Here is a 9,213-nt window from a genome sequence, read left to right as displayed (position 1 = left end):
AACGGAAATGTGGTATCGAAGAATCCTGTTTTAACCTTAGGAATAGTTTATGATACAAGTGACATGTCACTAGGAACTATGTGATATGAACTCATTGAGTTATGGTCTGAGTTCATGATACCTATGACATCTGGACTGATTAAGTTGTGGTCTGAGTTCATGATGTATGTGGCACATATTTTGGCGTCCAGGTAATGGTCTCGTATATTCTACCGATGGCTGGGTAGTTCAGCATGTGTTGTTGATACTCGATAGCCTATGTGAGCAGACCCGTGAGTAGCTCGAAAGTGAGCAACATGTGATACATGATATGAGGTAGTATTGTCTACATATGAGGAACTTAGATACGAGATTCTGTTGTATCCGATAGTATTTCGAGTGTTCAACGAGTAGTTTTAAAGGAAGTCCAATGAGTAATCTTGATGAATACATTGAAGACGGTAAGTTATTATGTGCAAGTGGGCACAGGTTTGTACATCGAACTCATGAGAATGTCATGAGATATGATGAACTTGTGGTGAGAATATGAATATATATATGAAGAATGAGTTTAAGTGATTTCATAAAATACGAGATTATGTTTATTATGTTAAATGTATGATTAATACTTATTTAAGTTTTATTTTATTTGCATGTGAACCTACTAAGCTTGAATGCTTACCCCCTTTTCTTTCTCTTTCTTATAGTGTCGCCAAGCTAGCTCAGGGATCAGAAGATGTTGGAGACTTGATCACACTATCAATTGAATATTTGGTATAGCTAGTCTCATCATTTTGAGTATCGCATGTATAGGGACTTGGTCTTTTTGTTACGTGTCATATTGATTACCCAAATGTGTTGGCTCATGAAAGTATTATGATTATTTTGTATATGGCCATGAGAAGTGGCTCATATTGAGTATTTGGGTTGTAACCCTAATTATTGGTGCATGCATGCAAATGTGCTTATGCTATAATGTGGTTATGGTTGCTTATGGTTAGTGAGTATGATGGATGGCATGTATGTTTGGTGTATGAAATATGATTAATATGTATGACAATAAAGATGATTGATCACGATTTTCGTGTGACAGGTTTTAAATACTTATAATTAATTGTTCTTGGAACTAACTATTATCACGATGTACGCAAGTGTACCTATCGAAAAGTAGTAAAGTTTTAGCAAGACCGGATTGTCAAACCCAAAGGAACTAAAAGTACTAGTAATGACTGTCTTTTTATTATCTAGCCTAAGAATAAAGCGGTTTTGTTTTGACTAACTAATTATCTAAACTAAGAATACATAGAAAGGAGAATTGGGGGATTACTTTTAGAAAATGATTGAATTTAGACAATACCTAAGGCAAAATCCACCTAGATTTTACTTGTTTTTCTGGCTCTGAATCAGACGATTTATTCATTCAATTTGTTCCGTAGAGATCCCTAAGTTATGTTATTATCCCTATTCAAGACTAATAACGTCTAATCCCTAGATTGAATAATTGAGACTTTTCTCTAATTAACACTCTAGGGTTGCATTAACTCGATCTATGGATCCCCTTATTAGGTTTCCCCTTAATCTGGCAAAATCTTGTCACCCTATCTCTAGGCGGGCAATCAACTCCAATTAATTATGACAAATATACTCTGAGATAGGGTCTATTCCTCCTCTGAATAAGATTTTATCATGAATCAGTATCCTGGGATATCAAAACAAGAATTAAGGACACATAATTAAGAACAAGTTAAATATTGATCACTCAATTCAGAAAATAATAACAAGATTCGTCTTAGGTTTCATTCTCTTTAGGTATTTAGGGGATTTAATTCATAACTAAAAAGGAAAACATCTCATAAGAATAACGAATACAAATCATAAAGAAAACCCAAAACTCCTGAAGGGAAATTGAGGGGAGATCTTCAGTCTTGATGATGAATCCAGCTTTATGAGATGGAACAATCGACTTTCTTCGAGTAATTCCTTCCTTCCTCCCTATGCCTCCCCTTTTCTTCCTCCTCTAGGGTGTATTTATAGGCTGTGGAATGCTTAAGAGCCCTCGAAATTAGCCTTTTCCAAATTGGACTCAACTTGCGCTCGGCAGGGACACGCCCTTGTGACACGCACGTGTGCGATTACTTCAGGCCGTGCTCGAACTTTTTAAATAGGCTCGGTCGTGTGGTCCACCAGTGTGAGTCATGCTTCGATTCTGCCAAATTGACACGGTCGTGTGGTCTGCCCTGTGAGGAGGTCCAGGCCGTGTTGAATTTGTACTTTGGCCCGTTTTCTCCGTTTTTGGCCTGTTTCTCGTTCCTTTCGCTCTCCTATGCTCTTCTAAGTATAAAACATGAAATTAAGGCATTAGGAGCATCGAATTCACCAATTCTAATGTAAAATCATCCATAAAACGTGTTAAGCATGGGGTAAAAATATGTATAAATTACGATTTATCAAATACCCCCTCACTTAAGCATTTGCTTGTCCTCAAGCAAAATTCTTAATTCATAATCAAAATAAATCCTTCTCAACTTATAATTCCTATCGATAATATCTCAAAATAATTCATAGGTAATCATACATTGAAAATTCAACTGAAAGAACATCAAAGTTTCAATCATTCCAAGTTGAGCACTTTATCATGAAAATATAGGTGTCTCCCCTCGTCTAAATAATTACCTTGGATTCAAAATGTCATAGAGTTTCACATCCTCACTAAAGTTTCCTCAAATCACTCGAGGTGTTTAAGGATAATAAATGAAGCACTCAATAATCAATAATGAAAAGTCATTACCATAGGCTTGCATGAAAATCAAATCTCCACCACTATAAATTGAGATGATACATCAATCAAAAGGTCTTTAGAGGATTGTAACATGGCTTTGGTTAGAGGGTGTGGTCACAAGCTAAAAGAAATAGTTAGAATCGAGATTGAACTGAAAAATCTTAACTAGAAAAATATTTAATCATCACTTGCGTATAACAGAGCTTCTTCCCAGAATATGGAATTTAAATACTTAAGCTCAAAAACAAAAATTACTACTAATGTGTATACACAGTTTTTTTTAAGAACAAGTTCAATAACATAGACTAACTATTAAGAACAAGACATAGTTGAGCAACTATTTCAATTCAAATCTCGACAAAAATAGGGATCAAATTAATATAGGGGATTTCAACAATAATGAGTTAAGGGTTAATATTATGGGTAATACAAGAAATGGCTTGTTAGGCTCCAAAGGGTTCACTAAGGGTTAATCGTGGGGGTAGGCTTTTCATGGCATGAGTGGCTTAATCCTAAGTGCCTTAATCATTTTGACATATCAAATCAAATGGTATGGTCTTGACTTGCATAATCAAGCAAGTTCTAGAATAACAGTTTAATACTGACACACTCAAAGCAATAATAAAAGTGAGCATGAAAGAATTAATAGATGCTCAAAAGGCTCAAAAATCTCACAAAAATTATGGCTTTTTGATGTTTAAAAACTTGTGAATTCCAACTCAAAGTAATACCTAAACTTTGGGGAAACAACCTAAAATTTTAAATTCCTAAGGATCAACTTATCATGCTTGATTCTCTAATGTCTTAAAGTTTAAATAATCAATGCATAAATGCCTATGTTTTAATTCAGGATATATCAATCAAAATCATAAATCAATCAAAATTTATCCCAAATATGATATGAGAGCTTTTCAAGAGAACAAGGCAGCCATCAGGGATTTTTCTGATAGGGAAATGAATACCCCCCCACACTTAAGATCTACATTGCCCTCAATGTAAAAAGATAGATATAGAGACAAGAATGTCAAAATAAGATAGAGAGGGAAGTGAAACTTCCTGAGTGATGAACGAGTTTCCTTGAACTGGAGTTTCGGGGAATAATCGGTGTGATGATGGAGGAAGATACTCCGACGGTGGTAGAGGTTCATTAGTCCATAAGTCCTATGCCAAAAGAATATTATATCTAGTGGTAGCTATGGTCGTGTGTGAGTAGGACATGGCAGTCGTGGAGAACTGTTCCCGGTGGAGTTTTTAGTTCCTATGTGATGATGAGCTTAGGAGCTCTACATAACTGTGACAGAATCATGAACTTTTTAGGAGGTATAATAAGAATAATTACTCTGAATGAAATAACCGATATTGATAAATATAACATAAAATTCTAAAATCTAATAAAAATAAATAAAAAATAAGTTTTAATAAAAATTAGAAACATAAAATAATAAATAAATGTTTTTAAACATCTTCATCGCTGGATAGTTCGCGAGGTGGGACTGGCGATGAGATGTGGAGGTGCTGACAAATCTACTGTATAGTAGCATTAATGTTGTCAAATCATTAAAAACGCTACTACTCGAATCGAGTGAGGCACTCAGAAATGTTAGCATATGAAGTCGCCGTATGAACTGGACGAGAGGGTGGTGGTGGCTGAGACTGTGGGTCCTCGTGCTGTGGAGGGACATCATCAGGAATGTCCTCGGAGGCCTCCTCCTCAGTAGGTTCCTCGGTGCTTTTTGATCATCTTCATGCTAAGCATGCTTGAGATGCCTTGTGGAGACATCTGGCCAATGAGGGTTAAGGATGATTCTTGTGCCGTGGTGCTGAGGAGCCCTAAGTGTCAAGCCTAACATAGGGGCCAACTGAGATGACCCCCTTCCTATGCCGCTCCGTCTGGTGTTGAATGGCGAGGGCAATGCAATATGCAAGGTCAATGAAGTGCCCGTGCGACATACACCATAGAAAGTAGGCATCGTGAGTGTTGACGACGCCAGTGCTCTCTCGCTTTCCTGTAATCGTGTGAGCCAAAATGGCATGAAGGTACCTCAGAGATGGAGGGAGAGGCGATGCCTTGGAGCAGCTAGGATTGTAGGTGGCCCCACCTGGTACTAGTGCATCCCAGCACCGTGAAGGAGAACGATGGATGTGGTGGTTGAGCGTATCTAAGTCATTCTCCTCCTTGAATTCTTCCGTATATAAACCCAGTGCAGTACCAAATTCTGGGACGCTGAGCTGGCGGACTAATCCGCCTAGGTGAAATTGGACCGTGCTAAGATCATCGTAGTTCATCATTACGGTCTGAAGATGGAACATTGAGCATAGTTCCATCGTGATCTAAAGGTATGTTGGCTCGATGATCCCAAAGAACAGCTCCCAAAGGTCGGTGGTTAGGAGGGCCCGAATCACATCAGCCAACTGAACTTGTTCTACCGTAGCCCAGTCGATGCAGCGGCCTAAAATTAAAGGTCAGGCCCAGAGTATTTGGAATAGTTCTTCTTAGGGCCCGATGGGGAACCTCAGGAAAGGGTGACGAACTTTCACGATAGGACCCAAGGAAGATGACGCTCCCTTCCTTTCCTTTGAAGAAGGGACAGTGGCCTTTTTACCACATGAAGATGACATGGTACCTGCAATTGGAATCATCAAGTCGTCTTGATGAGTGGTCAAAGTAAAACAAAGATAAATTTTAAATAAAGATCATAATTTTAGCCGCAACTACTAAACCTAACTAAAACAATAAGTTCAATGGCATACTTTTGTGGCACTAGCATTGTGATATGAGTAAAAATGGCAAAGAATTTAATGGAAATATAAAGAGCATAAATTTAGCACATGCCATGAGTTGTAATGGTACATAACAAAAAACAATTAAAAACTATGAATATTGATTTAGAATAAGTGAATAAGGCATGAGAGTTTCATAAAAATATGTCATGGGGAATGAACGATAACTAATCTAAAAGAAATGAAACTTGAATGATAGCATAGTGTGAGATACATGAAGATTATAGCATTAAAAATGAGTGGAGTTAAAGGGAAAAGAGTGAACAAACGCTAAAAAATGGAAGAATAAGCGTCAGGAATGAAGTTGGAAGCAGCGCATGAGCTTGGCGGGGAGGGCGTGTGGATTTGTAGAGGCTAGGGTTAGGGTTTTTGGGTGAAGAAGACAATGAATAATACAGCCTATTTATAGATTTTGGGGCAGACGGCAGGGAACACACCCATGTTCCCCAATTTTTTCCCGTGTGATTCGCGAATTTTATTTTTGGGCGCATCTGGCGTTTAGTCCATGCCCATGTTCCTTGGGCGTGTGGGTGCACAAGGCCGTGTCTGCCGTTTTTCGCTTCTCTCACGCCCGTGTTTGTAGGTCCACGCCCGTGTTAATTTAACAAGTTCGACCAACTGGACACAGGTGTGCGAGTTTTAAAGGTTCACCCACGGTTCTTCCACACGGGAGTGTCGCACGCCCTTATTGTTTTGGCAGGTTCGACCACGGCCATGTCTCACGGCCGTGGCATTTTATCATAGCCCGTGTTTGGGAAAATATTTGCCCTATTTTCACACGGCCCTAAGCACGCCCGTGTAATTGGCCGTGTCTCTCTGGAAAACCTGTATTCAAGAGCTCCATTAGTAAGTTAGGTGTTGAAGACTAAATTTTAAAGAAGTTAATACAGTTAGTGCTCAGGTTGCCTCCCGAGAAGCGCTTATTTATAGTCTAAGCTTAACTTACCTCTCCATTGAATGGTCATGGTGGTTTGAGGAGTTTATACTCCTCATTCCTGCTATAATTCACATCAAAATAAGGTTTTAGACGGGTGTTGTTTAACTTAAAAGTGCCGAACTTGGGATGACTCACCTCAACTGTACCGAATGGGAAAATGCTAAGTACCGTAAGGGGGATTTCTTCATTCGGATTGGTAGTGACAACGTGAGGATCTGCGGCATCTAATAAAACTTTATCTCCAACCTTAAGTTGATTTGGAATGGTATTGAGCTCGTTCTATCGTAGTTTCAGTTTATCAGGCTTTCTCGGTTTATGCCTCCTCCATTCATCTAGCTCCTTGATTTGTAGCCTTCGTTCTTCATGAATAGGTCCTTTACTATTGTTTAAGAATGGCTCATGTACTTTCTTCAGACTTATCTCCTGCAAAGTGGGTTGTATCATATGGTCAATTTTAGTAGAATGGTTTAGATGATCACCTTCAATTTCTGATGTGTTGCCAGAATTGCGAGCTTGAAGGGTGATTGTTTCATCTCCAACACGAAGTGTGAGCTCACCTGTACCAACATCAATAATTGTTTTAGCAGTTGCTAAAAAGGGCCTTCCTAGAATTAAAGGAGTGTTGCTATCCTCCTCTATGTCTAGAACAATGAAGTCAACGAAAAATATAAATTTATCAATTTTACCTAGCACATCTTCAATAATACCCCTAGGAAATCTTATAGTTTTATTTGCTAATTGAATCATCCTAGTCTGTTTGGGTTTCCCAAGACCTAATTGTTTAAACATTTTGTAGGGCATGACGTTAATACTAGCCCCTAAATCAGCTAATGCATTATTAACATCTAAACTACCAATTAAGCAAGGAATCGTAAAACTCCGTGGATCTTTTAGTTTGTTAGGTAGTTTATTCTGTAGAATAGCTGAGGAAACTACGTTTAGCTCCACATGCGACACCTCGTCCAACTTCCGTTTATTTGCTAAAAGCTCTTTTAAAAATTTCATTGCGTTTGGCATTTGCGATAAGGCTTCAATAAACGGTAAGTTAATATGCAATTTTTTTAAGAGTTTAAGGAATTTACCAAATTGTTCATCTGAGCGGTCTTTCCTTGTCGCATTGGGGTATGGCACACGAGGTTTATATTCGACATTCACTAATTTTTTTTTATTATGACCTACCTCACCTTGACCTCTGCCTACCACAGTTTCTTGTCTCGATTCTGGCTTAGGCTCAATGTCTCCATCGTCATCTTGAATATTAATTGCGTTGAGCTATTCCCTTGGGTTGGGTTCAGTATTACTTGGCAAGCTACCTTGTGGTCGTTCGGAGATTAGTTTGGATAGCTGGCCTATCTGAGTTTCGAGCCCTTGGATCGATGCTTGTTGATTTTTAAGTGCTGCCTCAGTGTTCTGGAAATGGGTTTCTGACTCTGAGATAAATTTAGACATCATCTCTTCAGGGTTCGGCTTCTTCTATTGTTGGTAGGGTGATTGTTGGTAACCTGGAGGCGGTCTTTAATTTCCTTGACCTCCCCATGAGAAATTTGGGTGGTTCCTCCAACGGTCATTATAAGTGTTACCATATGGATTGTTTTGAGATCGAGGATTATTACCCATGTCATTTAACTGCTCATTATCCTTGTTGTGGCCATAAGGTTGGTATTCTGAATTGCTTGATCTACCTCCACTTGCTTCGCACTGCATTACTAGGTGAACCTGTGAAGAACTAAGAAAACCATCAATTTTCTTATTCAAGAGTTCTACCTGATTAGAGAGCATGGTGACGGAATTGACATTATAAACACCGGCTGTTTTGGTTGGTTTTGTCCTCATGACTTGCCATTGATAGTTATTCAGTGACATCTCCTCTATAAACTCATAAGCATCTTCAGGTGTTCTATTATTGATGGTTCCGCCAGCAGTTGCGTCAACCATTTGCCGAGTCAAAGGATTCAGGCCATTATGGAACGTTTGAACCTATAGCCAAAGCGGTAACCCATGGTGAGGGCACCTTCTCAGTAAGTCCTTGTATCTCTCCCATGCATCGTAAAGAGTTTCTAAGTCCATCTGAACAAATGAAGAGATATCATTACGTAATTTGGCCGTTTTAGCCGGTGTAAAATATTTTAATAGAAATTTTTCGGTCATTTGTTCCCAAGTAATGATTGACCCTTGTGGTAACGAGTTCAACCACTGTTTATCATTGTTCCTCAATGAAAAGGGAAACAACCGAAAACGTATGGCATCATCAAAAACGCCATTGATTTTAAATGTATCGGATAATTCCAAAAAGTTTGCTAAGTGAGTGTTGGGATCTTTATCCTGCAAACCATCAAATTGAACAAACTGTTGTATCATTTGAATTGTGTTAGGTTTCTATTCAAAAGTATTTGCAGCTACAGCAGGTCTAACTATGCTTGATTCAGTTCCTATTAAAGCAGGCTTAGCATAATCATACATAGTGTGTGGAGCAGGATTTTGATTAACCACAATTGCAAGAGGTAGCTGATTGTCTTGGTTTTCAGCCATCTCTTCTGTTGGGGGTTGAGTATCGTCCTCTTGCTCGTTCACTATGTATCTTAAACTTCTCCTTATTTCTCTTTGGTTTCTACGAACTGTGCGATCGATTTCTTCATCAAAAAGTAGTGGTCCTGACCGGTTTCTTCTAGTCATAAACTATACAAACCTGCCAAGAGAAAGAAAAAGTAAATTAATAAATAATAATAAAAATTAAATT

The 9,213-nt window shown here is 38.5% G+C and overlaps 1 non-coding gene across 1 annotated transcript; it reads left to right on the top strand.

Moving 5' to 3' along the window:
• Nucleotides 1-8,469: 8,469 nt before the first annotated feature.
• LOC121217299 (small nucleolar RNA R71) lies at nt 8,470-8,576 on the top strand. Its single transcript, XR_005913384.1, has one exon. It is a non-coding gene; the product is annotated as a small nucleolar RNA R71 (small nucleolar RNA).
• The last annotated feature ends 637 nt before the right edge of the window (nt 8,577-9,213 follow it).

Source organism: Gossypium hirsutum, chromosome A02 (genome assembly GCF_007990345.1).
Source record: "Gossypium hirsutum isolate 1008001.06 chromosome A02, Gossypium_hirsutum_v2.1, whole genome shotgun sequence".
Classification (NCBI taxonomy): Eukaryota; Viridiplantae; Streptophyta; class Magnoliopsida; order Malvales; family Malvaceae; genus Gossypium; species Gossypium hirsutum.
The sequence above is the reverse complement of the archived record's forward strand: the minus strand, read 5'-3'. Positions and strand labels throughout refer to the sequence as shown.